We start from the raw sequence: 20,616 nt of genomic DNA, 5'->3' as shown, positions 1-20,616 counted from the left end.
CGTTGAGGAACTAGGTCATGTTGAAATCAAGGACACATATGATGAATTGTGTACCGATGGGAAATTGGATAGCAAGTATGAACGCATTAAAATCAAGGGATTGACCAAAGCCCTAACCTATCCCCGTGTCTTCAAACCCCAATGGGTCAAGTTTGTTTTGAGCAGAGTTCGTGATGATTTCATGTGGTTAGATGAGCAACCATTCAAGATCACCAAGGAAATCATTCATTTGATCACCGGTTACCCTATTTTTGATCATGCCCAAGCTCAGAAAATGATATCACAAAAGGAATTGATCACTTTAACCGGAGTTGAATCTGATTGCAGAGGACTGAAACTGAATAATGTGATAGATGCAGAGCTGAAGTTTTTCATTAGAATAATAGGTTATTGTTTCTTTCAATCGGTAATGAAAAATAGTGTACCCTGTACAGCAATCGATTTAACATATAAAATTGTGAAGAAAGGAATGAAAATTGATCTATGTGAAGTATTGTTGAAAAACCTATTTGAGAATCTAAACACCATAAGGAAGCCAAAGAAGAACAACTCGGCTAACACACTAAAGTTTGGATCACTTTTAGTATGCATGTTTTTTATTTTGAGAAATTCTTTCCATCAGTCAGTAATAAAGTTTGGGAGCTACACTGACCAATCACCCATCAAATCAATGACTTCATCAAATGGCTAGGTGATAACTTTAATGATATTATGGATGATTACTTTAGCAAGTTTCAGGAAACGATGCATAACAGGTATCGGATTCCACCTCAGTAGTAGAGAAATACAAGGATGACATATGCTTTGAAGTAGACACCGACTACTGCTATGTTAATGTTGTGGAATCGAGAACTCAATCTTTGCCACTTATGGGTTATGAGATTGATTTTGACATCACACAATAGCAGATAGATGCTTTTCTTACATTACCAAGGCATGCTACCGATCTGAGATATGGTACATATGAAGAAGTTAAAGAGAAAGTTAAGATGAGCATTGTAGTACCGAAGGCTACAAGGAAAGCAACAAAAATGATCAAGGCATTAATGGAGAAATTTGGAGAAGGTTCTTCCTCCACACCTGTCAAGGGAACTCTAGTCATTACCGAGGAGGAATCTGAAGCCCAAGAGGTAGCTATTACTTTGAGCACCAAGTTGCCTAAAGGGAACGTTTTGAAAAGGAAGAAACAGGATACATCAAAGGTATCACCGACTCCTTCAATAAAGTGCCCAAACATAAGCTCATCTGCAGCGTTACCGAGTAAGAAACCAAAGAATGGTGTCACACCAAAGGTAACAAAAACTTATAAGAAATCAACTCGGAGACTCATTTTGACTAAAGAGTCCAGTGACACCGAATCTGAAGATGCAAATAAATTTCAGATTGTCAAGAACAAAAAGGAAGAAGTACATAGTGTTGATAACTTTTGAGCTAATCTGAAACAATATGGTGGATTTGGATCATTTAGATATGTAAAATATGACTCTAGATCCGATGCAGAAAAGAGACAAATTGAAGAAGCTGTCATCTGCACACTTCTAAAATTCCGATTGGCCCCATTGAAAGTAACTAATTCTCTTCCAAAAGAATTGTATTTGCATATTGATAACAGGTGGAAATATGTCATGGACTCAAAAAAGAAGATGAGAGAAAGAAGTGTGGTACATCTCTTTCCAGACATGTCGATAGATGAAATAAGTGAATATCTGAAAAACTACCACTCAAACTTTCTAGTGAAGCAAAGAGCCTTGAAATTGATGAATGGCTTTTATTTGGATGTAGAGAATGAGACCAAGGAAAAATGGTAGGAAATCTTTTGAATCAAAAATGATGGTGAGCAAGTTGAAGTTTAAATAGTTGATGTCATCGAGCAAGATCTTGGTATCACCGAGCAAGACTCTGCTGACACTATACAAATTGATGAGGATATCATGGACACCGAGGGACAAGAACTGGAAATGATAGAAGGGAATGCATATGCCAAACTGGTATCTAGTGAGTCAGTTTTGGAACAAGTTTAGCCCTATCCTCTGGTCACTTAGCCTGTTTCAACCGAGGCCCCTCAGGATACTGAACAAGGAACAGAGGGTCACAAGTCTACAGAAGGAGAAACTACTTCTTAGGCCACTAGGGAATAGACTTCTCAAGCTCCTTCTAGCACTGAAAATGTTACAACTGAGACCCCAAGCAAGGATTCACCGAAGGCTACATCAGAGGTTCAAGAAATTGACAAAAGTGTTGCCTCTACTAAGCAACCTACTAAGGGTCAGCAAGCCTCCCAAGCCATTGTATAAGTTCAACCAGTGAAAGCCTCACCTCTAAAGAAAAGAAAATGAAAAGGCAAAGTTCCAAGATAGATCTGTCTAAGCCCATTGTGTTGCCAAATGTTGACATTTCTAAACTAAAAGGGCAAGCACTCATTGAATTCAGAGAGCTATGCAAAGCAAAAGCAGAATAGGAAAAACAAATGGCTATTCAAAAGAAAAACAAAGTACTTCAGAAGGTGAAAGCACTATTAACAGATATGCTACCTGAAGCTATAGTGACAAAAGATGCAGCCATCCATATTCAACTGGATGAACTCCTAACTAAAATTGAGACATCTGGAGTAGACGCATCTGAATATTTGAGCAAATTGAAGGACAAAGAGCTCACTGCTAAAATTATTGAAGAGGTATAGAAAGCCATTGCTATTGGCAAAGTAAAACTTGTCAAATTTATTGTTGAGTTGTCCCCTCAACTCAAGCATATTCTTTATTTATTTCAGAAACTCTGTACATTCTCTTTATTCATTAAAGATATCAAAAATAAAACAGAAGTGATTGAGAAAGAGATCACCGATCTCTCAAATAAGTTGACCACTGAGCCAAACTCTATACAGAATTTCTATACCAAGCTACAAAAGCTCATGGCTCAACAATTGGAAATTAGGAATGAAGAGCACAAAATCGGGATGGACATTATGACTCTTCAAAGCTTATTCATTCCACACTTGTCCTCCATCCAAGAACAGATCAACAAGGCTACCTCCCTATCCACTCAACAAGAGGGAAGCACCTTAGATGGACTAATTTCACTGTTAGCTGACATTACAACTCAAAATTCACTCATGGACAGTGTCAAGGAAGCCCTCTCTTCCGCTCTTACGAATGCAAGGACAAAGTACAAATCCTTTTTTGACCAGTTGCCTCCACTGAATGGTAACTAAGTTTTGATGTTTCTCAAAAAGGGGGAGTATAGTATCAAAGTATCAAAGGGGGAGTGTAGTATACAGGGGGAGTATATAGAACAAAGTATCCAAATGCACAGTTGAATTTGACAGGGGAGCAGTGAACCGAGCAGTTAACACAAAACATTGATCACAGCGCATGCAAAATCAGAGTTATGTATAGTATATTGATAAGGGGAGTATATCTAAATATACTATTTCATTGACAAATGTATATACTGTTAGTTTAGTCAAATTTTGTAAGTATATAGATTTTTGAGTTATGAATTTGAAAGAAGTTTTGTCAAACATCTCAACTAATGTCAAAAGGGGAGATTGTTACTACTTACTAAGTTGCCATTAGTTTTATGTCCAAAATCATTCTATATACTCTAGTCAGTTACTACTACCGAAACATTCAGTCGGTAAGCACAGAGCAGTCGGTTATAGAAGAAAGTAGTCACAGAGCCTAGTATACACTGAGTTGTCTACCGAGTAACACTCTATGTCTACCGAGCAGCAATAATGATATACCAAGTTGATATACATTGAGTGAAACGTGTTACTAGATTCATTGAACCTGGACACGTGTGAAACGTGTTACAAGATCGAGGAACAAAGAACCGTTATCACATTGGAAATTGCACTTAAAGATTTTGTATAATTTTGAGGTCATCTATCCAATGAAATATTTTGTATGGTTATTCATTCGATAAATCATGTTTTTAAGATCGAAGCAATCAGCCAGATCACCGACATAAGAAATCTATTTATATAGCATGAATTGGGATCAAATGTGTATGTGTGTATGAGTGTGAAGACAGACATATGTGAAAAGCAAAATCATGGGAAAGCACTGAGTATTATGACTGTTATAGAGACACAGAGGTCACCGAGAAGGATTTCAGAGAATAGTCAAGGAACAGAATAAATAGAAGGGTTTACCGAGTTACTTTATGGATTACCGAGGTATGCTATAGGCAAGGTAATCTCATTTTGAGCACATAGAATCTGCTATAACATTTCAAATGTAAAGTTGCAAATATTTGTAATATTGTATTGTAATATTTTGAGTTGTAAGAGAAACCTTTAACAGGGTAAGAGACTCTAACAAAGTCTATAAATTGTAAAGCCTTTAACCGGGTGCAACATTTAGAATAAGTGTTGTAAAATCCTTTAGCAAGGTAGATCTAATGATCTTGATACTCCTAAAAGGGTAAGCTATCAGAAATAGCTAAACATGTATCTCTAACTAAGCACCCTTTATTATTGCAGTAGTGAAGTTGTGGGTGCCATCCCCATCGCAGTTTTTCTCTCTAACCAAGAGTTTCTGCATAACCAAAATATATGTGTTATGGAGTGAATCATGTATGATTATTATCTATTTGTTTTAGCATTATATTATGTTACAGCAGTTTTTGGTTTATGCATAACAGTAAAGTTATTTTTCAAGAAAGGATTTGAAGTACTGATTCACCCCTCCCCTCCCAGTACATTAGCTTTCCATATTGGGCCTAATAGGGGTATGGTCCAAGAAGTCGGTATCCACCTAAGAATAATTTGGAATAGCAAATAAAGGACTTACAAAAAAAATAGAGGACATAAATACACCAAAACCAGCTTACACAATGAGAGATATATGTCCCTATCCATTTGACAAAAGCATTCGAATGCCTCCATTTCCTACACACTTTGTGACACCTAAGTTTGATAAGTACAGAGGAAAAGGGGATCCTAAGGCACATATAAGACAGTTTTTCATAGCTTGCATTGAGGTAGCAGCAGAAGAGACATATTTGATGAGATTATTCCCACAAAGCTTAGGTGATCAAGCTATGGAATGGTTCTCCCAACTCCCACCTGGAATTAAGTCATGGGGTGACTTAGCAGAGGCATTTATCCAACATTTCTCATACAACATAGAGACAGACATATCAATCACCACTTTGTGCAACACCAAGCAAAAGGATGGAGAATCTTTTTCATCATTTTTACAAAGATGGATAAATCTAGCCAGCAGATGCTCTTGTGAAATTCCACAAAAACAAATGCTAGAGATGTTCACCCAGAATGTCCACAAAGAAACTGGTTATGACTTGAGGAAAGCTTTCTTGTCCACTTTCAAGGACGTAATTGAAAAAGTCTTAGCAATAGAGAAGGTCCTAATTGAGCAAGGCATCATCAAAATATTCAAAGAAAACAAAGAGGACTATAAAGGAAAAGACAAGCCAAGATTTTGGAATAAAAACAAGAACACGGTCAATGATGGTGTTGTTGATGCCAATACAGTACGACCCAAAATCATTTTTTCAGGATCAAGATCTATAAACAATCAAGTGAATACTCAAACAACGTCCAAATCATGAACGAAGTACACCCCATTGGGAGAACCACTTGAGTCATCTTTCAAGAAGCTAGTGGCAAACAAAATAATAACAATTCCAGATTTGCCTCCATATGAGCCAAAGGTCAAACCAAATTGGTGGAATGATGATGAATAATGTGAATTTCATAAAAGCAAGGGACATAAAATAGGAAACTGTCATCAAATGAAGAACATCATACAAGATCTCATTGATAGAGGTGACATTGAGATTGAAGGACACTCATCCAATCAAGAACATGAAATGTTTAAAGAACCATTTCTAAAACATGACAAGGGAAAATCCAAAGCAATAGATGAGCATACCAACTATACCAGAGCATCCTATAACTATGATTCAACTGCCAATCACATTTTGATGGACAATTATGTCTCTACCATTATCATCAAGGACAAAATGCCTAAAAATTCTACCCAACAACCCAAAATTATCCTAAAAGGAATTGGATCTTCTTTTGAACCTACCTTTGAATGTTATGTTACAACTCGTCGAGGTAAATTCACTTTTCAAGGTGTTCCAGCTAAAAATGATGCTTCCTCATCAACCAAACCTGAGTATGACCTTATAGAATAGTTAGGGAAAACACCCGCACTCATCTCAATCCTTGAGCTTTTACGCATATCCCCTGCACATAAAGCCATTCTTGACAAAACTTTGAGAGACACTTCCGTCCCCACTGATCTGAACGTGGACCAGTTTCAAGCTATGGTGGGATACCTTTTCGTTCCACACCCCCTTACATTCACAGAAGCTGATGATGCCTTCGTGAGAAAACCACATAATGCACCTTTACACATTGAAGCCTTCCTACACAAACATCAAATAAAACGAGTCCTGATAGATGGAGGAGCAGGTCTGAACATTTGTACATTGAACACTATTAAACAATTGGGATATTCTGAAAAAGCTATGAATTCTACACATGCAATCACCATCAAGGCATATGATGATGAAGAATGTTCATCCAAGGGCACAATCACCTTAACTCTCAGAGTTGGGCCAGTTACAAAAGATGTGGTTTGTCAAGTCCTTGATCTAGAGCTCACATACAACATATTGCTAGGATGTCCATGGATTCATGAGATGAGCACAGTACCATCTACATATCATCGATGTATCAAGTTTCCATACAATAGAGTTCAAGTGACTGTTAAAGGCGATCCAAATCCGTTCATATATTTCAATAACCTGCAACATAGATCAGAAATAACAATACCAGTCAATTGAGAAGTTGTTCCATCTTCAGCATATGTGGATCCAGAATCATTGAAAGTTTCTACATCAAAACAAACAGAGCTCAAAGAAAAATTCAAGGTTAAAGACCTAGGATGTGGTGAGTATATCTTTCATGTTGACCAACTCCCACTATCTCCTAAGATATTTAGTCCACAAGAACAATCTAAAAACAATTTTCAATGCCACGGAATTGGGTGTGAACCACCTAGTGTTGTGGCTACTAAGTCTGAATGCAAATCTCCTCTAGTGGTGCAAGCATCTCTTGATATCAATAGTCGTAAGAGTGGTTCCAACAAAGAATCTATTGAGCGTATTGCCATCCCTCTTGAGAACTCACATAGCTCTACCATTTCATCTACTCATTCCATTTCCACTCCGCTCCCAGACTTGGATCAACAAGAATCACAAAAGCCCTTGCTTATTGGGGATCAAAAATCAAGCTTTGAAAAGAAAAAATGAAAAGTCAAAACTAAAGAAAAGTCCTTCAGTCCAAATCAAAATCAAAAGTTATTGGACTCTGAAAAAATCAAAGTCAAGGATAAAAATCCTATGAAGAAAAAAGGGAAAGAGATGATCTCCCCTAATACCAAAATAACTAGGGGCAAAAAATTCTAAAATTTTAAGTCAAAAAGAACACTTGTTGATCCTTAGTCTCCATCATGCCATCCTACTTTCACTTATTTTCGCAATCATAAGCCTTCATAACTCATCCACTTGTTCCACACATCCTTTCCCTTTTGATGATACATCATGGACCTTTAATGGAGCTTCCTCGAAGGACTTTGTTATCAAGGATGCCCAAACTTCTTTAGGTGACATGCATATGGGCCTACGTAGTTCACACACTAGTAATTCTATCTTAGTTCCTTCATCAAGGAAGACAGTCACTCGAGCTACACATAATTCAGTCATGGAACAATGCAATTACAAACATAAGGTAAATCCTCATACATTTGAGGTGGGTGACTTAGTTCTTAGAGAAAATCCAAAAAATCAGCAAGACAAAGTGAAGAAAGGCAAGTTCGAACCAAATTGGCTTGGTCCTTACATCATCACAGTAGCCTATGGATCCGGTGCATATTAGCTCTCAACTTCAGATGGCGAACCTTTGGAGGATCCTATCAACAACATGCACCTTCACAGGTTTTACACATAGCTCTTCAGAGTATCCTAATTCAAAAATTAAAAAAAATTTAAAAAAATACAAAAATACAAAAAAAAAAAAAAAAAATACAAAAATACAAAAAAAAATCATAAACATAAAAAATCGTTACTTGGTGAAAACCTAGCAAACAGGCACCTTGTGACAGAAAACAAAATTGAAAAAATTGAAAAAGTAAAGAGAAATAAATTCTTCCAACGATGAAAACCACTTCGGTGGCGCCTTGGGCAAGTTCCATGGTGAAAATCGGGTCACCGGCGCCATGTGTAGAGACGTTGCTCCTCCCTCCTTTAGGATTCCATGTCATCCTTTCACTTTGCACACACTCACAACCTCTTTATCCATAATAAACTTTACACATTCTCATCCTGGCTTGGTATTGATCTACCTAAGATTAGTTAGCCATCCATAATAAACCTCCCTTTTCACCCCTTTCTGTCCATAATAAATCAGATCCTATTTGTGGCTAAGGCAAATCCTACGTCTAGTGATGGGTGTGGAACTGAGAACATCCCACGTTCTGAGTACAATTTTTTCAATTTTCTTCAGTCTATCCGTGCACAATCCATAATAAAGAAGCATATGCATCGCCAATCCGCATTAAAGTTTCATCTTCTCTGTAATAAAGTATCAGTTTCATGGATTTAGTCAGTTTCAGATGAGACATAAACAGCAATGGGCTTCAACAAGTCAAACTTTCAACAGACTCAAACAACATTATGGTTCAGTGTTATCTATCCTTTTGTGAAAGAAAACATTGTGACCACAATCAAATTGACTTATACAAGTGACAAGAGACACTAAACTTGAGGACTATAGTGGATGTTGGTGTCAAGTCCTGGTTTTCTTTTGATTTTATCTTTTGATGACATGTCTTTTAGCTTTTCCGGGATGTCTCTGACTAGAGATTTTATCTCCAGGATGTCTTTGACTAGAAGGGCGAGGATGGGGTATCGTCACCTTTTTTTTTTTTTTGTCTGTGGATTGTCTCTTAGTAATGCTATGACTTGTCCAAGGATATGAGGACACTGAGGGTCTAGTATTTACTGGGGTATTCCTTGTTTGCAACTGTCTGATCTCCATGCAAACGGGTACAATGACTTTCTGGGTCGAACATATAACTGGGTTATCATACCCTATTGCCATAATAAAGCTCAATGATGATAATAGCACAAGAAGCTCTTTCACTTCCATATCTTCCATCTTCCATCCCCCTTTCTTGATTGACTTCCATCATCCTTCTTGAGTCCATGTAGCCTGCTATCACATGACTGAGTATAATGACACACCAAAAACATTTGTATTTCATGTAGTTGCACCTGCATTACCACATATTAAGCATTTCATACATACATATAGATATCACAATTACATCACATCCTGCACACAACACATGTTAGCACATTTTACATTTTCATCATGTAAATAGTTATTTGCATTATCATATTCATCTACATTTCATACATTCACATTGGCATAACATATTAAAAACATAAAAGAACAAAAATATTGCATTTCATCATGTACATATTTGCATCCATATCATAAAATCATCATCATAAATCACATCGAAGCAACATCACATAGGTACACATGCATATAGCTGCTGCAAGGATGAATCATCTCATATATATATCAAAATCATAAGTGTCATGATACAATGATGTCAAAAATCATATGGCTACAATCACCCGAAGATGTCATCATACAAAATGGTACAAAATTGATACATAGGGAGCCCTCTAAGGCTATGATGAACTCCCTCCCTCGAAGTTGGTTGGCCTTGATGGAGTCTGAGCCTTGGAAGGACCCACCCCAGGATCATATCTCCTGCCCCCTCTATTTGGTGGTGGTGGAGGACCCATGACCCACCACTAGATGCATGTCTCCTATCTCTCTGTCTAGTGGTCGTCCTAGTCTGTGACGGTCTCTGGAAGCTCCTAGATTGCTGATCTGGTGGCACCACTCCATAGTACAGGTCTCTCCAATAGGATATCTCCTCCCCTGCCCATAGAACATAGGCATATCTGGCCCCTGTGTCCTCTGTTGTCTGCCTGCCTGCCCTCAGTGCTGTCTCAACCTTTGTATAGCGCTGAATAGCTTGATCCCTCTCCCGCTCAATGTCCCTCAGTCGTCTCCCTCACCAGATCCTGGAACTCATCTGCCTATCCTTGGTAGATCTCCCTCAAGGATAGTAGCTCATCCTCCTCCTCTCTCCCCTCACCTTGTCCCTGTGGCTGCTCTTGTGGTTGCACATGTCCTGCCCTCATCTCTAGTCTTGGATCTTGAAACATGCATCTCAGTGCATCCATGTCTCCCTCTCAATCATAAGGAACTAACTCCCCAATGATTGGTATCCTCAATATCCTATATACATCTTCTAAGGTGACTATCATTGCACCCATAGGCAAATGAAAAGTGCATGTCTCTGAGTTTCATCTCTCAGCTAGCACAGTCAGCAATCCCATGTTTGCCTGAAACTCAGGCACATAAAGAATATGTCACAGTCCCATAGCCTGAATTGCTGCTCTATCCTCGATCGTCAGCTCTACTCGTAAACTTTGAGTCGATGGGAATCTCTCTCATGACTCCAACATAGGTAGGTCCTCCTGCAGTCAAGCAAATCAACTATGTCAATCCTAGTGGTACTCTCTATTCATCACAAAGTACTATTTTCTATCCTAGTGGCATTCCCTATTCATCACAAAGTGTTGCTCTTTTTAGTACTCCTTGTTCATCACAAAGTACTACTTTCTATCCTAGTGGCATTCCCTATTCATCACAAAGTGCTACTCTTTTTAGTACTCCTTTTTCATCACAAAGTACTACTTTCTATCCTAGTGACATTCCTTGTTCATCACAAAGTGCTTCTCTTTTTAGTACTCCCTGTTCATCACAAAGTACTGCTTTTTTATCCTAGTAGCATTCTTTGTTCATCGCAAAGTGTTGCTTTGATCCTATCCTAGGGCCTCTACTTGAGTGTATCCTCTTGAGTAGTTTCTTAATTGGCAACGTATGTTCTATCACGGAATTATCAATCCTAGCCCTATCTGCTACCCTAGTCTTCCTTAGAGGACCTGCTTGAGTGTATCCTCTTAGCAGCTTATCAAATCAACAACGTATGTTCATCACAGAACTTCCGATTTGGCCTTGAAGACATAAATATGCTTACATATTGCACATACGCGCTCGCATTGAACACAAACGTTGTTGCATTCATAGACACGCCTAGCACAAACACAGACGCACCTAGCCTACCCAAACGCACCTGGCACCAACACAGATGCACCTTAGTGTTTTTTCCCCCTGCTTGACATACCTAAAGTGCATTTATTACCTACATAGCATGCATTTATGACAACATTTAATGTGGCAAAGTACAAGGAGGTTTTGCGGTATTCACCGGCTCTCCTACATCTGCTGGCCTTTGAAATCAGCGAACGCAATCGAATCTATGCACCAATGCCATCGTTGTTTACTACTGACTGCCCTCTACTCTCTCTGCACTCTGATCTCTTGGATGTGTGGATGACAATGAGGATGTTTTCCCTCATAGTCTATCTTATAGACTACCCTAGCCCTCATTTCTCGAGTCAGTCTTGTTTATCTCGTGACTCTATCACTCTATCCTATCCGATCAATCCATTCTAGCCTTTCTTTCTTATCAAGAGATTGTATGCGATCTTTCCAGACATTTTCATTTAATCTCTCGAGGGGGCATATCATTCCCATCTTGGGGCAACTTTGTATCAGTTCATCTTATCTTCTTTGAAACAACACGACAAGCTGCATTGTCTCAAAGAGGGGCAAAATGTAGACACCTAAAATTGTCCTGTCTAATTAAATAAATATCTTTATTTATTTAATTATTTTAAGCCTAATTCTTTTATTGATTGAATAAATATTTATTTATTTAATTAATTCATTTATCCTCTTCTAACCTATTTCTCATTTAAATAAATACATTTATTTATTTAAATTATCCCTTTTCCTAAATTAAATAAATATTTTATTTATTTAATTGATCTCACTTCCTCTATTAATTAAATAAATATTTATTTATTTATTTAATTCATTATCCTTTTCTACCTATGACACATGTCATTCATCTCTTGATTCCTACACTACCTACCTTCTCATTATTTTATTATTTCCTCTACCTACCCTCTAATCATAGCCGACCATTTATCTTTTACACCTCTTAATCTTATCCCTCCATTTCTTATAGTGTCTTCTATATAAGGAGATTCTTCCTTCATTATCAACCCTAATCAATTTAAGCATTCAACTATTCAATTCTAATCAGCTAATCAAGCCCTCTAGCATTCAAACTTTCATATGCGATCAAGCCTACTTGCAACCACATTTCCGTTCTTTGTTGAGCTCTTGTGCACACATAAAATCTAAGAGAAAATATATCAAGAAAGATCAATGGAGATCCAAACCCTATTGGACATGTGATGGTATAATCTTTGTGATTTCATTTGATTTGCATTGTCTTAGGTAATCTTCATATGTTATGGTGGATCTTTGTTGTTGTTAGGCTAGGGTTTTGTGGTTGAATTCATTTAGTCTTTCAATATTGTTTTATCCATTTTCACCATAAACAAATGTAGTACTGATACGTATGTATTTATTTTTTATCAACTTATAAATGTAGTAATGCTTATGATGCTCAATTTATGGTATTGATTTCATGTATAGTCCTTGTGTGATGTTGTCACCCTTGGTGGGAACAGTTTGTTGACTACAGACATCATCAACCATTTAGTTGAGGATCCTGCATAGTCTACATAAAGTAAAGGTAAGGAATTAAAAAATTTACAATGATTTTGATGACAACATCTTTTTATTATTTAATACTCTTTTTGTCTACAAAGTTCATGTTGTTCATGTTGTGTACTATGTAATTTTTAGCTAACATAAGATAATTGAATTACATGTGCAGGAACCTGAACCCCTTTGATGAGGATCCTACATAGTCTCATGGATGGACAGGTATAACTAAACAATGCACCCTATAGAAAAAATTTAATTTTTTTAAATTACTTGAAAAACAAACTTCCTCAGTTTTTCAAACCTCGACATTAGCAGCAAATCTAATACAGTTATCAACACTTGAGGCCCCAGTTGGACTTATTCAAATTTTAATCCCAAAATCAACTTTAGGGCCAACTTCTTCATCAACATTACCCTCATTTGCAAAATTTCTCTCTCATTACCAATTAACTCTCTCATTTGATAGAGTGCAGGTACCTCCAAATAGGTATTTGTTAGATCTATCTTCCTCGAGTGAGGGAGATGCAGGAATAGAAAACAAAAGTGAGACATGTAGTAGGTCTACAATAGGGAGATCAACAAGAGGTCGAAAGATTAGAAGAAAATTCAATAAATGCATGAAATTTTTCCTTGCTCAAGGGGGGTCATGTTCTTATGATGATGAGACCAAAGGTGACATTGAGGTGCCATTGAGGTACAAACATCTACAGAAACAATGGGTTCCCAAGGAACTTCCTCCAATAAACAATGATTTTTTGTGTTAACGATAGGATATATCGCATAGCACCTTCGTCGTTAGATGGTTTCGGCCTATTTTCCATGGATGGCATAAAGGTCTATTACAACAAAGTTGTTGAATTGATGGAGTTTATCGGACCTTGTTACAATTACAATAATTGGATGCAGATTGTTCAATATAAAAAAGTATGCGTAGATATACACTGTTAGCAAATTATATACAATAGAAATATAATGATCAAAGTAAATGAGTGGCTGTATACATTGATGGTCGGCCAAAAACAACAGGGAATATTGTAGGTTTTATATATAGTACGCAACCTGGGTCAACTAATAAACAACCCAATTGCATATTTGAGGCATGTGAGAGAAATCATGTATTCATATGTGCGATAAAATCAATAAGTGCAGGCGAAGAGCTTCTAATCAATTACAGTTTGAATCATATAGATACGATAATATCATGGGGGTGGTACATACTATATACCATTTAAACTAACCAACCTCCAATTAATGAATCCAATATACCATTTTATTATGAAGTTTTTTTGCTAAGTTTATTGGTTTAATTTCGCTAACGTTTTTTATATTTTTTATTTGTCATAGGGCGACATGGATCCATCACATATCACGGACAGGAATGTAGGTCACAACACTTCTACCGAGAAGGTAAACCTCATTGTAATTGTACAAATTAGATAAAAGCAAACTATTACATTATTATGTTTTTTTTTTTAGTGATTTAGACTAATTTTGTAATTGTTAATGATATTCTTAACACAGACGGATGTTTGGGGAAAGGGAGCTGCAGTACCTGAGCACCTCTCTAGGGATGTGGACTCAATAGGATTAAGAGATGATGACCCTAAAAATTCCACACACCCTATGGAATTCATAAAAAATCCTCTTAGAAAAATTAGTACAGAGATTGTTGTTTTGGCAGTCGTGCATCCTATGACTGATGAGATACGAGAGAGGGTGCAAGTATTGATTCGGACTGCAAAAAACTTGCAAGTAAGCAGTAATGAAAACTTTAATTATAACAAAAATTCAATAATGGTTTATATTTTATTCTCTTTTATGTCATTAACTAAAATATGTACGTGTTGTTTTTACAGCAATTTATGCGCCCTCATGAAAGTCGTAGCCATGATTAGGGTGTTGCAGGTACTTCAGGTGATGACGATTTTCTTGGGTTATCACTTTGAGTACCCAAAACACATCATACTTGATACTGTCAATCTTCAAAATAAAGGTTCGTCCTTGTTTACAATTCTTGCACTTCATATATTTAATGTTTGATATATTTAATGTATTATTCTTCAGGTGTTGTCAATGTTCTTGTGCAAATGTCGCCACCGCCTCATCAGAGGTTATCCCCACTTGTATTGTTGACTGCAATGTCGGCAACACGTACCATGCAGACATCCTCTACTGCATGTCATATTGGCCCACCCACTGTTGGTAGATCCCTCTTTTGCTCTATCTTTTGTTATGTGTTTATTTCCCTTCAAGTGTTCTTTCTTGGGGGCATTTCATAGTGGATTCATTTTCTCCAAGAGGAGATGCACATGAGGATGCGCCAGAGGTGACTACTGGTGATAACATACCATCATTTCCTAGATCTTCTCGTATTGCTAGTCTGGGAACGTCACAGGCCACATTGGTGGTGAGCGACGAAGAAATGATTCCCTTAAAGATACAAAAGGTTCCAGGTACTTTAAAATTATTATTATATATAGTCTAATTATAATTTACTTAATGATCACTCATTTTGGACTAATGATCCCATGATTTTTTTGCAGGAAATGATATTTTCCATAAACATCTTAATGACATTGCATTGCAGATATTTGGGCCCACCATACGTAAAAGGTGGTACATCATATGTGAACTAACCTTAATCCACTATTTTGATTTCATATCATTGCTAGAAATGTTTTCCTTTGATCCATTTCTTGAACTGTAATAAATGTAGCTTCAATTCATTTCTGAGTCTAACAGGTTTGTTTTTGCTTTAAAAGGTGGAATCACCAAGAAAAAAGGTTAAAAGATGAATTGACAAACCAAATGGTTGAGTGGTTTGGAAATGACACCTTTGACAAAACCAAGCTCCTTGAAAAAGACAGCACATTTCTAAAGTATGTGAGAGACCAATACAGGACCCATTTAGAGAGGAACCTAAAGTACGAGCGTCCCCCCATGATTCCAAAGAGGGAGTGGAAGGACCTGATTTTGGATGCCAAGGAGAGAACTGAAAGGGAAAAAGGAAATACACCACCAGACGCTAGAAGAAGGTACGGGATACTATTAAGAATGTAATTATGTACTAATTAATTACTCTTTATATTTATATAACCTAGCATATTTCAAACTTTTTATAGACTGAGTGACACGTCAAAGGCAACCAAGGCAAGACAAGAAAAGCGCGAGCAACACAAACTCGACTCTGGTGGTTATATGAAACTTGTTGCATGAATTGTAAGTATCTCATGTAAATGAAATATTGCATCAAAATATTAATAAATTGCAAATGATTTTTTTTTACCAAACAATGCAAGCAAAATTCACGATACCAAGCAAAAATGTAGGGCTCTAAATTCAATAGAGCGCCCACGGAAAAATGACAAGAGAATTGCCTACCAGCAAGGCTATACAACCGTGGCTAATCGGCTACAAGAATTAAGTGGGCATACACAATATTCGAGTGCATCCGTCACACAGGTAAATATGCTAAATGGGAATTGTTTCAAATTGAATACTTTACCAATAACCTAATTGATGTTGAGTTCCAACATAAAGTGACTATATTTGTTTTAAATAAGCAAGCAATGATAACAATGTGCATGACATTGGAATACAGCCTGCTAATCGTGAAACACCACCTGCACATGAAGGTCTGGATGTGCATCCCAGTAGTGGAGGTATTCATTTGCTATTCAAATTTATTTATGTAGTTATTAATATAATTAAACATCTTAATTTGTAATTATAGTAATTGTAGTCACATAAATCTGTCCAGTTTAATTAAATGAATATTTGACATTTATTTGATTAAAAATCCACTAGCCATGAGTTAATTAAATTAACATTAAATTAATTCATCTTCAAACATTCTCCTATTAATTAAATAAATTATTCAATTTATTTTAATTAATTCATTAAACCAAAATTCACAATCAATTAAATGAATAAATTCTATTTATTCAATTTAAATCCCCTTTCTTCTTTTAAATAAATTAAATAAAACATTTATTTAAATCATTAAATCCCCCTCCCTCCACTTGCATTTTCCTACAAATGCAATTTGCAACCACAAATTGAAATAAATTAATTTTATTTTAATTAAAATCCTATTTTCCCTCACCCACCAAACTCACTTGCAATCCTAACCCCCTTCTAGATTATTCTAAACCCTTCCTAATTAACCTAATCCATCCCCTAATTATTGTCACATTCCTAAGCAACTTGGAGTCACTTCTCAAAGACTTCAAAGTCTTTGAAAAGCATTAAATGTTTTGTGTGTTCAACAAATTAACCTCTAAAAGTCTTCCAAACCACTTATGGCTCTTACATGACCATTTATGGTTAACCCCTAACTCAACCCTCATGTGAATCATGTGTCTCCTTGTTGGTGTAAATAAATATTCATTTTGGATATTATTACACTTACTTAAGTTAACTTAGGATAATGCATCTCTTCGTAGTTTGGATTTGAGACACTTAGGGAAGTGTGCACATAGGGATAGAGCTTGTAGGAGAAATTCCACCTTTTGTGGTCTTATTTTGTTGTTACACTCCACATTCGGTGGGTCATCCATCTCTTGTGAAATATTATATTATTTCTCCTACCTACCCTTAGTATTTCTTACCTACCCTTGTTTCTCATTGAGCCACATGTCATATTTGTGTGCTCATACATCCATATGGCCTTGCCTATATAAGCAGGCCTCTATTCATTGTATTGGTTAATCCAGTTGATCATTTGTATATTGATGAGAATACAGTTTGTTCTTGTCATTCTATTGTCTCTTTTATGCTTTTCATTGTGCCCTTGATCTTGGCAAAATCCTACATGGTATCAAAGCTATTGGGGCTTCATTGATCGGTTTTTGGAGACATCGTGGAAGGCTTCTATTTTCGGATTTGGGGATCTTCTTTTTTGGGGGCATCATACAGCAATTTGGACATCACCATTGAATCCGGGAGGCCGTTTCCATAAATTTTGACTATAAAGTCGACCTATTTTGGTGAGAAAATTTTTTTCCCCATTTTGGCTATTATCGTACGGATTTCGAAAAATTGAAAATTAAAAATCAAAAAAATAAAAAAAAGGGGTTTTTTTTTCTACATTTTTGGGGGTCCGCAGACCCCCCCGTACCTGCAGTATGTGTGCCGCAGGTTGCAAGTACCTGCCGCTGACGTCGCAGCAGACCGCCGGTACCTACAGGCCCACGTCACCCGTCGGCCGCCGCGCTGTGTACCCGCCGGCCACCTCACTTCCCTGACGGCCGCCTTGGTTCCCTTCCGCCGGTTGCTGCCGTGACGCCACCAAGACCCACCGTCGCTGAAGCCTACAGGTCCCCGTCGGTCTTTTCCGCCTCCGGCCGCTCCCTTCGCCGGTCTCTTCTGCCTCCGTCAGCTCCCTCTGCCGGCGACCACCAAACCAGGTGGAAATTACATCTGCCATGTGGCAGGTGGCCACTGGCCCGTGGAAAAACCGTACTCCTGCACAGCCACGTCAAATCCGTACGGTACGGCCTGCACAGTCATCTGCCTAGTCAACAGTCCGTACAGTACGGACGCCCAATCAGCAGAGAGGCGAAGGTTATACGGCCGTCAAATTTAAAATAGTGACTTACTGAAGTCAGCGCCACATCAGCACTTTTTGAAAAAAAATTGACCCCTCTCCATTGGGCTTTTCAGTTTTGCAGTCCAACTTTGAAAGGCCATATCTTGCTCATTTTTGCTCCTTTTTTGGTGCAATTTTTTTTGAAATGGGCTAAAATTTCATGATCTTCGTAGTGGTGTGGTTATTTTCTAATTTTGGTGCATAGGTTTTTCAGAATTTTCAGATTCTCTCAGCTGTACCTGTCCAATCCTCAATTCTACAACTTCAAAGGCCTCGTTTGAGCTCATACAACCTCCTTTTCAGGTGCCATTTTTTTTTTAAGTGCTTATTTTTTTGTCTACTTTCAGAATCTATGATAATATTTTAGAGATTTTGAGTGGAAATTGTACTTTTAGATGTTGGTCTTATTTGGCCTATTAGGTACTTGTAAATTGCTTGGATCTTAGTTAGATCTCTTTCATTATCAGTTTGAGTCTCTTTTGGCCTTATTGAGGCAGTTGTAAAATAGTAATCAGAACTCCACTTTGCCATTTTTTGCAAGTGGCCCATTGTATACGCACTACTTATAAAGTGCCATATCATCACATTTGGGGGGGTTCTTTGATTGAGTAAATTTGGGGGGCTGTCTTGTGTGATTGTGCCTCTCTTTGTGCTCTTTCCATTCTTGTTGCAATGAGCCCTAACAAATTTCCACCTTTAACTCCACATAATTATGCATCATGGAAAATTAAAGTATGGAGTAAACTAATGGAAAAGGGACTCACACACTACATAGATGGAACAATAATAGCACCACCTGATCCTAAGGCTGATCCAATTGCTCAATTAGAATGTCTCACAAAGAATTGCATGGCTCTTGGAACCTTACACAAGTATGTATCAGATGACCTCATTTTTCACATTGAGAAGTGTAAAACAATCAAAGAGGCTTGGGATATGTTTCAGAAATTGTATGGACAAGTTGATGAAATCAGAGGCTATCAGATTGACAATGAGCTCACCAACTTAGATCCCAAGAGTTTTGATACAATCCAAGATTATGTCACCAAAGCAAATGAGCTAAGAGCAAAGCTAAAGGATTGTGGAATTGACAAAAAGGATGCTCAATTGATATTCAACTTGTTGGATAAGCTTGCACCAGAATATGCAGCATTTGTATCTAGCTTCCAAACTCATCGTTTGACAGTGGGGAGTTCTTATGTTATGCCTTCATTTGATGCTTTCACAGAAATGTTAATATTGGAACAAACTAAGTTGTTGAACATGGGGTTTCTCAAGTCTTCAAAGTCCAAGGCTTTGGTGGCTAACCAAGGGAATCAAGGAAGTCAACACAAAGATTCCAACAAGAAGAAGAAGCAATCCAAGTCTAAGCCACACCAGGAAAAAGGACAATCATCCTCTCCATCACAAGGCAATTCATCATCCTCTTCCAAGAAGGGGACACCACCTAAGAAGGATAAACCAACTTGTGCATATTGCAAAAAGTATTGTCATGATGAGCATCAATGCCACGCAAAGCAAGTTGATGAGTTAACCAATCTTCTCAAGGAAAACAACATCAACTCGCCATCCGCCTACACAAAGAAGGATTCATCTCCTTCCACTTCCTCACAGTCTAAGGGAAAAGGGCAAGCATTTGTGGCTACAACGGGTTCTTCACAGCAATGGATACTTGACTTGGGTGCCTCATATCATATGGGTTCTACAAAGGAGCAGTTTTCTTCATTGGAGCCATCTAAGGTACCTCACATTTACATAGGTGATGACACACAAGTAGAGGTTGAAGGGAAAGGTTCAGTTGACATGGATGATGGAACATTTGAGAATGTTCTCTATGTTCCTAACTTGTCTACCAACCTTCTCTCCATCTACCAAATCACTCACTATGGGAATGGGAAAAAGGTTGAGTTTACACCAGATTCTGTTGTGGTAAAGGAACTTGATGATGATGCCTTGGTAGTAGTGGGACAAGTCAATAACAACTCAAGGCTTTACTCATTCTCCCACTTTGTGCCAAGTTCACCTTCTAGGGCCTTGCTTACTCATTCAAATTCAGAAAGTAAGCTATGGCATGAGCGGTTTGGTCACCTCAACTACCGCTATCTTCAGCAGCTAAGCACTAAAGACATGGTCACAGGTCTACCTCAAATTAGTTTTTCAGAGGGTGTATGCTCAGGTTGTTCCATGGGCAAGCATCCCGAAGAGAAGTTTGATAAAGGGAAAACTTGGAGATCTTTGGAAGTTCTTCAACTTGTTC

Source organism: Cryptomeria japonica, chromosome 9, assembly GCF_030272615.1.
Source record: "Cryptomeria japonica chromosome 9, Sugi_1.0, whole genome shotgun sequence".
In the NCBI taxonomy this organism is placed as follows: domain Eukaryota; kingdom Viridiplantae; phylum Streptophyta; class Pinopsida; order Cupressales; family Cupressaceae; genus Cryptomeria; species Cryptomeria japonica.
The sequence above is the reverse complement of the archived record's forward strand: the minus strand, read 5'-3'. Positions refer to the sequence as shown.